The sequence below is a fragment of the Podarcis vaucheri genome (genome assembly GCF_965113315.1).
Source record: "Podarcis vaucheri genome assembly, chromosome: 7".
Classification (NCBI taxonomy): Eukaryota; Metazoa; Chordata; class Lepidosauria; order Squamata; family Lacertidae; genus Podarcis; species Podarcis vaucheri.
Window position 1 is genome coordinate 46,927,784 of NC_138765.1, and position 14,856 is coordinate 46,942,639.

Here is a 14,856-nt window from a genome sequence, read left to right on the forward strand (position 1 = left end):
AAAAATAGGGCGTTAGAATGCCAATGAACACTTGGGTTATTATCAAGGATAAATGAACTCGACGGCTGTGGAATTTCTGTGTTAATGCTTGAGAGAATGTGCTCGCCCTGCACAGAATATGTTGAGGAGTTTTCACATATTATATCTGTTCCATGCCCAAATGGTGGCAATGATTACTGTGATATTTGGGCAATGTTTTCCTTCTTGGGGAGACTGGAGGGTGCAGATATTATTTTAATCTGCTAAAACTATGAAGCAATTTCATTCAGAGGGCAGTGCTGCTTAATAAATAATTCTTGGATAAGATTCTAGGCTGTAATCTGCAATAGTCTTCAGGCTAGAATATTGGATGTGAAAAAAACCAGCTTGACAAATACCACTTGTCTCAGGAAAGCTCATTCCTGGAATGGTCTGCTCAAGGAGAAACATCTAAATTAGGAAGCTACCTTAGATCAAATTAGTCCCCTGCTCCATGTATCAGTGTATTGTCTAAAGCTGTCTTCCCCACCCAGGTGCTTTGGACTACAGCGCGCATCACCCATGACCATTAGGCCATGCTGGCTGGGACTGATGGGAATTGGAGTCCAAAAGACCTGGAGGGCTGCAGGGTGGGGGAAGGCTAATCTCAACTATATGGCAGCTGCTTTGCAGGTTTTGGGAAACAGGTTTTTTCCTGGGGGCTGAACCAGCTATAGGAAGCTCACCCTGAATCTGAACTGGGTCCTTTCACAAAGATCCAAGCATGTGTCTGGTTGGCATTTCAAAATAAAATGCAAGGGTGGAGAGTTCCTGGGATACCCCAATTAACTGTCATGCCAGGTAATGTTTCTGATGAATCAAATGGTCTTTTGCCCTGCTATTAATGGTAAAATCCATGAGTTTTTCATGTAGTGCAAACGATCTATTTTTTTTAACATTGTCTCAGATTAATATGCCCTTGCCCAGCTAGAAGAGAATAGGGCTGGAATTCCTTATGAAAGCAAAGGGCATATTTGATTAGATTAGTGCAATAGAATCATAGAATTGTAGACCCCAAGGGTCATCTAGTCCAACCCCCTGCAATGCAGGAATCTTAACTAAAGCATCCATGGCAGATGGCCATCCAACCTCTGCTTAAAATTCTCCAGCTTCTGAGGGTGTCTCTTCCACTCTCGAACAGCTCTTAAGAGGAAGGTGGGATGTGCTTCCCATATGATATTCCTTTATTCCTAGTGAGAGATTATTTCTCAATCAAGGATGTTGCTCCCACACATAGTCTCAAAGCATGCACAGAATTACAGCTGAACCATGCCAGGTATAACAAAGTGGCAGATTTGCAGTAGATACTAATACCGTTGCAACAAAAGGACATCCATAATACAGTGGTACCTCGGTTTAAGAACAACCCTGTTTACGAACTATTCAGTTTATAAACTCCGCAAAATTGAAAGTAGTGTCCCAGTTTGCAAACTTTACCTCGGTCTAAGAACAGAATCTGAACGGTGGAAGTACACTGGTGGCAGAAGGTCTCATTAGGAAAGCACGCTTCCGTTTAAGAATGGTTTCAGTTTAAGAACGTACTTCTGGAATGGATTAAGTTCGTAAACCGAGGTACCACTATAGAAGTCTGCCGCCAACCTATGTGTATTCATTCTGAAGTTCTCAGCTTCCTTTTCAGGTATGCAAGAAAGAAAGAAAAAATTATTCATGTCTTTTGAAATGAACACATGTAGGTTTGGTATGGGAACTACTGTAATTATAATGCCCCCTCTAAAAGCTAGAGAATATATTCAAGTTAGAGTATCTCTAACATGTGAAATCCTAAGAACATGATAGTAGGGCAGAGCCTGCCAGGGTAATCCTGAAACACCCCCCCCACACACACACACACACAGCACATCGATCTGCACATTCCCTGACCATCTGCACAGGGTTGTAGGAAACCATATATTTTAGCTAATCAGTTTGTAGATATTTTACTGAGGAAGTCTGCCAATCCAAGGAGAATGGCTTCTTTATTTCCTTTGCTTCAGGCTTTTAATCCTGTCTAAGTGATCCAATCAGATCTATATTAAGTGATGAGCATGTTATGTTAATGAGCATAATTATACTAACGATCATCCCTTCAAGGAATCTTTATCCCTTATTCATTAGAGGGCTTGATTCTATCATCTGAAATGACACACACTCACACAACTTAAAAGGATTTTCTTTAGTCTTCTCCCTGGAAGCAAAACATAAATATTGTGGTGGGCTCTCATGAATATAGCATGTTATTCATGGGGAAGAGTGGAAAACTGGGTAATAGGGGAGAAATTTAAACAGTGACCTGTCATTAGTTTCAACCAAATCTTGTTCACTTACTTATATTGCTTAACCACCTTTCCAGGCCTACAAACTCAAATTACTTGACCACCCAGGGATACTTTGATGAATGTTCTGCTGTTACCTTGAGACTGCAACAGGTGGCAGTTAGTGATCCTTAGAACAAATTCCACCATACTGGAAACTGCACACTTTTCCCCACACTAGGAACTCTCAGCAGTCTATTTTGGTTCTTTCAGGAACCAAGTGTGGTGTAGTGGTTAAGAGCGGTGGACTCGTAATCTGGTGAACTGGGTGCACTTCCCCGCTCCTCCACATGCAGCTGCTGGGTGACCTTGGGCTAGTCACACTTCTCTGAAGTCTCTCAGTCCCACTCACCTCACAGAGTGTTTGTTGTAGGGGAGGAAGGGAAAGGAGAATGTTAGCTGCTTTGAGACTCCTTCGGGTAGTGATAAAGCGGGATATCAAATCCAAACTCTCCCTCTTCTTCTATGCACTGAACCTCAAAGCACCCAAGAACATTTCACATCTTTAGCTATTTATGGAACTTCTCCCACTTGTTCCTGCTACTGACAATCCCCATGGGGCATTAGTTTTGCAGGACATCCTTCCAACTAGTTCCAACAAGGACTCCCCACCCCCACCCCACTTCCTTGAGGGAAGACGAATTCTCTCACTTTGGGAAGAGGAGTTTGCTGCTTACATTTCTGAGTCTTGTCAGGAAGTATGGCCAGCAAGAAGCTGTACAGAGAGCTTTGCATCACTTCCCATCAGCCACACTTTCTAAAATGCTTTAGGTGGCATGTTGTGATATGGCATTGCTACCAAGATGTTTCAGGAAGTGTGGCTGAAAGAAGGATAGCTGTGTAAAGCATTCTTAAGTTTAAAAGGTGAGAAAATTTGAAAACCTTTGTCCACTGCATTCCTATGGTGCCTGGGATGCAGATAAGGAGAGCCAGGAGGAGAAACTGATATGGTGGGGAAAGAAAGGAAGGAGAGGAAAACCAGAGGAAACAAAATAGAAGGAAGCAGTAGGGAAAGAGAAACAGAGAAAACCCAGGAAAGGGGAGCCTTGTCTCAGAGAAAATGGAGAGCCAGAAAGTAAGGAGAAGCTCAATTTGGTAAAAGTTCTGGGGCTTTACACCCCAATGGTGAGACAGAGAAGATGGAGGGGGAGGGGAAAGAGGGAGCTTGGAAAGATGAGAGAGGATAATAATTCAACTATGTAGAGAGGGTCCTATGTTGGCACAGACATTTATGCACCCGGAATAAGGATCTTCTCTGGCTCTCTGAAGTAAAGAGAGAAACTGGGACTCAAGATTCTTGGGAACCACACGAGAGAGAAAAACGGTATCTTCCTTTTCCATACTGAAGAAAATGCACACACAAAAATATATGCAAAAAGAGGAATGAAAGCCAAGCTGCTTAAAAGAATAATAATGAGTAGCTAATCTTCAACATGTTGTTACAATTCTGGATGAATATCATGGGAAAATGAATGAACTGAAGACTCTCTGTTTAGCAGTATAGAAAATGGGATTTGAAATTGCTTTAAACAAGGTCATCAAAACCTTCCACCTCTCTTTATTTCCCCCCACCCCATAAATATATTGAGTGCCACAACACTGTGCCACAGACAAATATCTACATGCTCCTCATAATGAAACAGTGTCATTACTTTATCTTGACAAACTCCCAGTGTAATTGTAACCAAAATAAATGATGCCTTTGGCTAGTAAGAAGTGTCAAAATAGGAAATGAAATAGAGGAGACCTGCAATATTTTCCATTTGTAGGCCTTTGAGAGAGTGTCTTTTTTCATATGCCGACCCATCAATTGGAAGGCATAATTTGATGATAGACATGAAACTGTGTATTAGTTTTTATTTTGACAAAATCATTAAACATCACATTTCTTGAAAAATGAACCAAGAGGCGCCAAGCCAGCTTGGGAAGATTGCACTTCATAAACTGGATTGCTCACATGGGCCACATTTGGGTGGAAGTTATAGATTTTCTAGCACATCCCTGATAGATAGCACTAATATAACTTCAATAAAAGCTCCAGATCTGTCAATATAAGGGTTTTTTTCCACCCCCAAGCATTGAAAGATGTAGGATACTTCAGCTAATAAATTGGAAGACTATTTGTTCCTCAAGGAATGCTAACTTACACATTGGATTACAAGAAGCCACAAAACCATGTAAGTTATACTAGTCAGCTGCAGAAATATTGTTTGTTTGTTTGTTTTCCAAAACAGCAACAGTATGATCACATCCAGACTATTGCTGTTTTGCAGGTGAGATTTAATCACATGCTGGCAAATTTAGGTTGTGTAATTGAAGTGGATTTGATAATTTTGTTCAATAAACCTGATTTATCCTCCCACTAAACTTTTTTTGCAGTGAAGAAAATGATGGGGGAAAGGTGCAGGAAATTGTGAGCTAACAATTGTTTGATATGACATTGTGGAAAAACCCTGAAAAAGGAAAACTGGAGTAAATGCTCAATAAACAATAGGCATTATCTAACCTCCTTGCAAATTTTGTCCAAACAAATCTGGAAAACTATTCAATGGAAAGATCATCTGGAAGCAACCTAAGATGCATTACGTAGCTCAGAATCACTAAAACCAAAGAACCACCCTTACCCATATAGACCTACTCATAACTTACACAATAAATATGTAATTAAATGTCAATAAAAATATTTAACGCAGTGGGTGTACCATCTGCTGTCTTCAGCCACAAATCCAGACATACCACAGAGCACCTGAATGATGCTCATGGGCCACAGTTTGGGAATACTTGGACTAACAAAGCCATGACATGCCAGTTTTCTAGATGTAAGGCCTATTTCTGTAATTATCATTGGAGAACATTCAGAAATGCAGTCCCCCACCTATAGTGGTACACACCAGGAACAGTTTTGTTGGCTAATGAGCTGTTTGATTAGATCTGGCCATTATCAACACCTAGAAGCAATTACAATAAAATTGCAAAAACTAAAAACCGGAATGCCAGGTTCAGAAGTGTTTTTGTTTTGTTTTGTTTTTTTTGTTTTACCTATATCATTATAAATTGGCAGGGAGAGGAATTTACAATCCCTACTACCATCATTATTGTGCCTCCACATACAAAGAAGACTTTTCAAATTTGCTAATCACATTTTAGCATTTGTTTCAGTGACCCAAGGCTGTGCTAATGCACAGTCTTATAATAATTGAATTCAGTGGTTTTCTTGATGCTATGTACAGGAGGATTGACACTTCTTTCACTGAGGCTGTCTTCAAGAAATTGAAACTTTCCAAGTCAGGATCCTTCATCATGCATACAACTGTTTGTACATAGGCTCTGTTTGGACCTTTAGGGGACTGTATAGATCTTGGCAGAGGTGACAGCAAATCTCCCTGAGTGTTTGAAAAATGCTACAAAACTCCACACAATTGTGTGTGTGTGGTCTTTTGATCTTCAGAAAATTCTTCCTCTATAGAGAGGTAAAATAGGAAACAATGTACATTAAGTACCACATAGTATACAGTGGTACCTCAGGTTACAGACGCTTCAGGTTACAGACTCTGCTAACCCAGAAATAGTACCTCGGGTTAAGAACTTTGCTTCAGGATGAGAACAGAAATTGTGCTCCAGCGGCACAGCGGCAGCGGGAGGCCCCATTAGCTAAAGTGGTACCTCAGGTTAAGAACAGTTTCAGGTTAAGAACGGACCTCCAGAACGAATTAAGTTCTTAACCCGAGGCAACCCGAGACTTTATGAAGGCAAACACATTTCAGAAGGAAGTTAATTGTATATTGAAGCTTGTTTTTGCTTCTCCCCTTTAATGTGTTCTAAATACATATTTAGAAAATTATTATATACATATTTAGAAAATTATTTAAAAAACCACAATCATTCCAGTGCGATAAATCAGAAGATAAAACATGGCTGAAATCCACTGTTCTCTAAGGACAGAAATATAGAAAAGTATCATAAACACACACAAGTATACATGAAACCATCACACTTTAAAACAAATATAAAATCTATAGCACTTTAAAAACATATATATGTATCAATATATAGGTAGGCTTTTTTGGCATTAAGTGATATTTAAATTAATAAAATAGTAGGCATTGCAATGTCTTTTGGGTTATGGTACACCACCACCTAGATCATGCATACTGATCTCTGTGGGGTTGCTGTGAGCAAAATATGGCTAAGAATGCAGCCTGAATCTAAATTTCAAGCATATGCTTTCCTCTCAGGAACCAAGAAAAGTCTTTTTTATATCTAAAATAGCTGCACTCCCTTAACATCAAGACAGTTATGTTTTCCCCAAAGTTGGCAGCCATTTTGCTTTCAATTAAACATCAAAGTAATGGAAAATAAAATATTCTCTTCAGAGCCAAAGGTTAATTTCCCCTCCTCTGCACCAATATGGAATACTGGGAGGTATTTAAAGGCCTACGGAGAATAGCAGTAAATATTTAAAGAAGATTTTTCATAGTGATGAAATCTCAGTGCCTAGAAATAGGGTTTTGCTCTTCCAGTAATTTTTATTTATTTATTTCTTACTAAATATGTAAATTTCTTATTACAATGTTTCAGTGGGTTGTTGTTGTTGCTGTTGTTTTTAAAGCCTCGTTGTCCCTAGCTGTTTGGTGAAAGTTAAAACATATAAAACGGGGGGAAATGAGTCTAGATAGCCAGAACTATTTGCCAACTCCAATAACAAGACTATTTCTTAACTTGGATTCCCCCATTTGCATGTAAGTGCACAGGAAGAGAGACTGTATCTAAATGTATTACCAAAATTCATATATGCAAACCTTTCTTCATCTTCTTAGCACATCACCAATGCCAAACATATTACTTGTGAAAAAGTCTCAGTATGAGTACGGAGTATAGATTGTGGAATTCCCATTTGCACAAGGCTTTTAAAAAATGCAACCTAGTAGTCTTCCATCTTTCAGTTCATATTTAATTTTATCCTGCAATGTGGGACCCTCTTTTAAACCTTCACCACAAATACCCAACTTCTTTTTATTTACTTTTCTGGACAAACCAGATACCGTTCATTTCCAATGTAGCTGTTTTTATTCCAGTGAACTCACCCCAGATTATTAATGCCATATGATACAAAGCGTGTTCACATCAAAAGAGAGCACGTGTTGCGGTTGGGGCCGAACAAAACCCCATGTTAGTGACCAGGCCATAGATGGCTAGAGGCCTGGGAGCAGACTGGAGGATGTTGTTACTGGGGCAATTTGGATGTTGCCAATTTAGGGGTGGGATCAATGGCTTTATAAGCAGGGTCCACAGCTTTCTCTTTCTCTTTTGCTGTGGACACCGGATCTCATGGAGCACTTGGACTGTCTGGAGGACAGTGATGCAAACTTCTCATTGTCTGGTTACATTTCTTTATTTCCCCCTTCTTTTAATCCTCTTTAGTCCCTTAAATAATTTAATTCCCCTTTTTCCTGTTCAATTTCCCACCCCACCCCTTACCCTGCCCTGTGGGAAGATTCTCCCTGTATCTGTGGCTTGCCTTTCTTTCGCAGAAAGGTTTCCCCCATTTCTCCTGTTGTAAATTGTGGGGCTAGTCAGGGCTGTTCCCAGCTTAGCTGGAATCACTTTTGTTTATAGCACCCCCGAAGGTTGGCTTTATTTGAGTGTGTGCAGCGCTGTTGGCCAAATTTTAATCTAGCCTTGGGCGGGAGCACTATTTTGAGTTCCTTTAATATTGCTATGAGACTAAGATTCTCAAGAGCAGAGGCATGGAGGCCTATTCGGCCTGCGCATAACTTCCAAGCCTAAGTCTGCTACAGGTAGCAGTTAATTGTTAAGTCTCTGACCTCTCTATAAGAATGTACCTGCTTGCAGGCTCAGTTGCTGCTAATGTATATCTGAGGCAGACAGAGGGCGGCAGAGGCTTTCAGTGCCTCCAAGGACTATGAGCACTCTGTATATGCTCTTGAACTATGCTGTTTCTGAACAAGTTTATTTTCTTTAAGTTTGTTTTGCCCTGATAGTGGCGACTGCCATTTTAGAGGCGAGCCATTGTGGTTTAGTGGCTAAAGTGTAGGACTAGGACCTGGGAGACAGGGTTCATATCCCCCTCTTAGCCATTGTTATAACAAAACAAAACAAACTGCTCCTTTTGGGCTATTCTGTTGCTGGGTAGTTCGGCCCATTTGTGATAAAAGAACTTTGGGTTTCTTGAAGGGGTGCTTCCCTCAAAAAGGGCAAGCAGGGGTACCTGGACAAGCTGTGGGCTGCCTCAACTCTGCTATTTCACTGGAAACATTTATGCCTGGCCTAGCAGGTGATCCTAGGGCTTTGCCCTAGAATTCGATGGCCTGGAAGCGTTTCCGGCCTGAATAGTGTCCCCATGTGGTCCACGAAGCATTGGTTTCACCAGTTCCTTACATTGTTTAGTTTTTGCAGACTATGACTGGGCTTTTGCAAATGCCTCAAGAGCTTGCCTCTCCTGCAGGGGATGACTTGTGGACGCCCCAGGTGTCTTCTTCCAGAAGGAAGCATCTTCGAAGGCTGCAATCCAGGAGGAGGGCAAAGAGGAGCAGGGATCATGATTCAGACATCACCTTGGACCTCTACAGGGGTCAGGGTGAGGCTGTCCTGGGTCTTTAGGGATCATCCTGGATAGCTCAGCTGGTCAGCGCATAGTGCCGGTAACGCCTAGGTTGCAGGATTGGTCCCTATATGGGACAGCTGCATGCTCCCCCATTGCTCTACCTGGACACTTAGGTCCAGTGTCGAGGGCCTTTTGGTGGTTCCCTCACTGTGAGGGATGTAACAGGCGCCAAGTTTGCAATATGCAAGCGGGAGAAAGCACCTTTGTGTGCCCGCACTGCAGTTTGCTCTGTGCGTTGCAGGGCACAGCGCTGCACGGGCTGCATTTGCATTGCATTGCGTGAGAGATTTGCATTTGCATTGCACAGATGTTGTGTGCATTGCACAGAGGGTGTGAGTGCATTGCACAGAGTGTGTGTGCATTGCACGGAGAGTGTAGTGGCATTGCACAGAGTGTGTGGGGTTTTTGTTGTTGTTGTTGTTTTTGCATTGCACAGAGAGTGCATTGCACGGAGTGTGTAGTTGCATTGAACAGAGGGTGTGTGCAGTGCACGGAGTGTGTAGTGGCATTGCACGGAATGTGTAGTTGCATTGCATGGAGGGTAGTTGCATTGCACGGAGTGCGTTTTTGCATTGCACGGAGTGTGTAGTTGCATTGAACGGAGTGTGTAGTTGCATTGCTTGAAGTGTGTAGTTGCATTGAACGGAGTGTGTAGTTGCATTGCATGGAGGGTAGTTGCATTGCACGGGGTGCGTTTTTGCATTGCACGGAGTGTGTAGTTGCATTGAACGGAGTGTGTAGTTGCATTGCATGAAGTGTGTAGTTGCATTGCATGGAGTGTGTAGTTGCATTGCACAGAGTGGGTAGTTGCATTGCATGGAGGGTAGTTGCATTGCATGGAGTGCGTTTTTGCATTGCACGGAGTGCGTTTTTGCATTGCACGGAGTGTGTAGTTGCATTGAACGGAGTGTGTAGCTGCATCGCACGGAGTATAGTTGCATTGCATGGATTGTGTGAGCACTGCACGGAGTGTGTTTTTGCATTGCGCAGTGTGTGTCTGAAAAGGAAGCTGGCTCGGCGGCAGTTTGTCGGGACCTTTTTAGCGGTTCTGGCCAGCGTCGGCCCTGTAAATTTACGTTTTATGATGGCAGCACAAGATGCCCCCTGCCCAAGCGGGGCTGGAAGCTGGCAAGCAATACCTCAATACTTTTTGCCCATATTCCCATTTTATTTAGGGATCCAGTTGGATATCGTTGCTAAAACATACCACTTGCCTATGGAGAAGCTGTCTGCCTTGAAGGAAGTTATTTTGTAATACTTCCTCTGTAGCAAGTGATGCTTCATCAGATCCGATCTTGCTGGGTCACTTAATTAATCTTGCATGCAGAGTGGTTGCCCCAGGCCGCCCCTTCCCTTCCCACTAGGCCAGGCTGCCTGCGGCCTGAGGTCCCCTTACTTTTCTCATGCAATGGTTGCAATTCCTAAATGTTGAGGTCCCCTTACCTTGCTCATGCAATGGGATCTCATGCAATGGTTGCAATTCGTATATGTATGCAATAGTAGTTGGCCATGGCAGGATACTTGCACAGGGATCTTTCAGGTTCATGCTGATGCTGCTGGATCTTTGCCCTTTGGTTTTTATTTCAGGGGCTGCTGGTGTGCAAAGCTATGGCCTCAAGCCCGGTGTGGTGAGGCAATCATGTGACATAACTTTTCTTGAGTTTTCCCCATTGTAGCAGCAGTTCACATGTGGCCCGAGGAGTTCAGTGACCATCGGATCTGCTTTTGGTCTGATAACCAGGTAGTGGTGAGCGTCTTGGCAAAACAGTCCTCACGCTCCAGCAGAGTCTCCGCCCCTCCGCTCACGTGTTGGAGCTGCGCAGCTTAAGGTTTAATATTGTGCTTCTGCTCTCCTGATTACGGGATCCTCTAATGATGTCTCTGACACTGTATCCCATTTTCAGATGGAGCGCTTCAGATCCTGGGCTCCAGACACTCAGCTACTGCCAGACTTTTCCAGACCACCTGTGGCATTTTGACAACAATTAGTAATTTCAGAGAGCGGCAGCTTCCATTTCCCCTTCTGCTTTTAGCTCTTATGGGAAGGCCTGGATGGATTTCTTAGCCTTAAGCTGGCAGTCCGCGGCCATTCAGAGGAACTGGCCCCCATCCTCTGAGCAGATCCTGCAGTATTTGGTCCACCTGCCGCAGATTGGGCGTGCTGTTATAACTATCAGAATTCAGTCCGCTGCAATGTCTGTTATACTGAAGCTTTATTTTTCAGAGACCCTTGCATAAAGTTTGTAATGCGCAGGGCCTTGGAAGGTTGGAATAGGCTCCAACCTCATAGGACAGTGGGCAGGAAGTCGGTCAATTTTACCTATGCAGGATCTGCAACAAGTTAAAACTTGTCTGCTCGTAAAAGATCAAGGCGAGACTCCTTTCAGTAGTCCATTGCATTTTCGCACTGAGGGTTGGGGAAATGGTTGTTGGAGCCAGCACAGGGCTGAGAGTCTGGAGGCTTATTGCTTCAGGACTTATCCTTATCTGCTTTGGAGCTTGTCATTAGAGTTGGGAACTCTAAAACAGACTTAGTGGGCAGGAGTGCCACAATCAGGCTTCCCATTACAGATGAGGAGGGCCCTTGCCCAGTTATGGATAACAGAATATTTGGCTTTTTATTCCCTGGGGGCTGGCCCGCTCCTAGTGCATGAAAATGGGTTCCCGTTAGCCAGGCATCAATGTGCTTACGTCGTGCACCAGTTATTACGGCCTGCGGCTTGCTTACCGCTGAACACGCCTCATTCCTTACGATTAGGTGCTGCTGCAAAGGCTGCACACTGGGGGTCTGTCAGTAGACAGGATTGTGAATACGGGTCATTGGAAGTCTGACGCTGACAAGGGTTATATCAGGAAGTGTCACAGTGATGTCTGTGCTGATGCTTGTCTGTTGTTTCCTTTTCTCATAGGAGCAGCGGTGCACATTTGGGCCACAGCACTGTACACTGGGCTGGCAAGTGCGCTGACAAGTCTGGACTGGGGCGCCATCTCAGTCTTCCTGCCCAAGTGAACATATACCGGATGTCCAGATGGGGAATGCTTTGGGAGGAGGTCCTTCCTTTGGTGCGGTCGAGTGTGACCTGTGCAGGTCCTCCCGCAGTGCTGGTGGTACAGCTGGGCGAGAATGTTTACGGTCTTCCTTCAGCATAAGTTTGCATTCCTGCTTGCAAGAGGGCTTGGATTGAGTTGATGGCAGCTCTCCCTGGACTCAAAATAATTTAAGGCATTGGTTCAAGGTGGTCTGGAGGGGGGGTTGGAGCACCTGTCCCCTCCAATGCGCAAAGATGTTCCATTAAGGGAATCCAAGGATTCACCATGCTCTTGTCGACCCCTTTTGAGGGGTAGGGCCATGCAAGAGTCCCTGGGAGCATTTGGGGTGAGCTTGAGTCTGATCCTGGTTCATTGCTCCCCCATGCTGTTTACTGGAACTGACGATATGGTGGGGCCCAGTCGTCAGTGCTGCCCTGCTGAGGTCAGGTGCAGCTAGTCGGGAACCAATGCCTAGACAAACTACCACCGAGCAGGCCAGAAAGCATGTTAATATGGCGGTGGAAAATAAAATAAAATAAATAAAGTAAATAAAATAAAATAAAATAACATATAAAATAAAATAACAAATAAAATAAAATAGGTCCTTGCTTTAGGTGGTTCTGTGATACTGCACCCTGCTATTTTCTTCAAGACTGTTCCCCTCTTTGGGGCAGATGGGGGGTGCATCTTTCCCCTATGGGGAACGACACCTGGCGGGATGCGATTGCCTTGGGATTCATTGCTCCCCCACAATGTTGCTGGTACTGACGATATGGTGGGGCCCAGTCGTCAGTGCTGCCCTGCTGAGGTCAGGTGCAGCTAGTCAGGAACCAGTGCCTAGACAAACTACCACCAAAGAGGCCGGGAAGCATGTTAATAAGGAAGTGTAAAATAAAATAAAATAAAATTAAAATAAAATAAAATAAAATAAAAATAATAAAGTAAAATAGGCTTTGCTTCAGGTGGTTCCGTGATTTTGCACCCTGTGCTTACCTTCAAGGCTGCTGCCAGCTTTAGGGTGAATATTTCCCCTATAGGGAACGACACCTGGTTGGCTATGGTTGCTTTGGGATTGAAGGAAGGGTTGCATTTGTGAGTGGTTTGGCGGTGAGCTAAGGCTCTGTGGCGGTTAGGCATTGGTTAAATTGGTTGGTGGAGGGGTATGGATTGGCTGTGCCTGCCCCTCCAATGCTGCTGCAGACGGGTATTCCGTTAAAGGAATTCTGAAGCTTACCATCCCCTTCGTCCAAACCCTTGGAGCAGGGTGCGGGCCGCGTAAGCTTCAAGGAACAAGCGCGGAGTAGCTGAGGGCCTGTGACGCAGCTCCAGCTGACTCTGTCCCTTGTTTCCTCCGGGACTGACTAGGGAGTCAGTGCTGTCCCCCATGGCGGGAGGGGACAGATAGTCATAACCAATGCCTAAGCAACCACTCTCAATTTGTATTTAAATAAAGTTGTGGCCAAAATTATGCCAAAAACCTTAAACAAAAATTATGTGTGATGTGTGAGTTATTGGGAAGGGGGTTTTGGTGGACCTCAACACGCAAAGCGTGTTCACATCAAAAGAGAGCACGTGTTGCGGTTGGGGCCGAACAAAACCCCATGTTAGTGACCAGGCCATAGATGGCTAGAGGCCTGGGAGCAGACTGGAGGATGTTGTTACTGGGGCAATTTGGATGTTGCCAATTTAGGGGTGGGATCAATGGCTTTATAAGCAGGGTCCACAGCTTTCTCTTTCTCTTTTGCTGTGGACACCGGATCTCCCGCCCGCCCTCCCTTGCTTGGGCTTGCGCCTTGACCTTGCTCTGCCTGTCATGGGGTCGTTCGCCTTGGTGCGGGGGCCCAGTAGGAATTTTTCCAATTGGCTGATTAGTGCGTGCCTTTTGGGTTTTGCCTACTGCTTAGCAAATCGTCACAACTTGTAAGGTTGGCGGTTAGGCATTGGTTAAATTGGTTGGTGGAGGGGTATGGATTGGCTGTGCCTGCCCCTCCAATGCTGCTGCAGACGGGTATTCCGTTAAAGGAATTCTGAAGCTTACCATCCCCTTCGTCCAAACCCTTGGAGCAGGGTGCGGGCCGCGTAAGCTTCAAGGAACAAGCGCGGAGTAGCTGAGGGCCTGTGACGCAGCTCCAGCTGACTCTGTCCCTTGTTTCCTCCGGGACTGACTAGGGAGTCAGTGCTGTCCCCCATGGCGGGAGGGGACAGATAGTCATAACCAATGCCTAAGCAACCACTCTCAATTTGTATTTAAATAAAGTTGTGGCCAAAATTATGCCAAAAACCTTAAACAAAAATTATGTGTGATGTGTGAGTTATTGGGAAGGGGGTTTTGGTGGACCTCAACACGCAAATACTTTATTTTAAACCACAGCAACAGCCCCCCCCCATACACACACACACACACACACACACACACCGGGGTGTGTGTGTGTGTGTGTGTAGTCATTAGGGACCAGTTCCCAAAATGAGGATCAGGAACATTTCACTAGCTGAATTACATTACAAAATGTCTCCACAAGCAAGTGAGATGTCTTTAAAATATGTTCTGTGGAGTGTACACTATGCAGTATTGTAACTTTGGTAACCCAGTTTCAGAAATATTTTCCAATGATCTTGCTAACTGTGTGTTAGCAGCACTGTAGATGCCTTCCCTTCCCCAACATACACTTTTATTATAATTATTAACAAGTAGTATGACACTTAGAAGTATCACACAGGAGGCAGACTACAGTGGTACCTCAGGTTAAGAATTTAATTTGTTCTGGAGGTCCGTTCATAACCTGAAACTGAAACCTGAGGTACCACTTTAGCTAATGGGGCCTCCCACTGGCGCTGTGCCACCCCCTCGCGATTTCTGTTCTCATCCTGAAG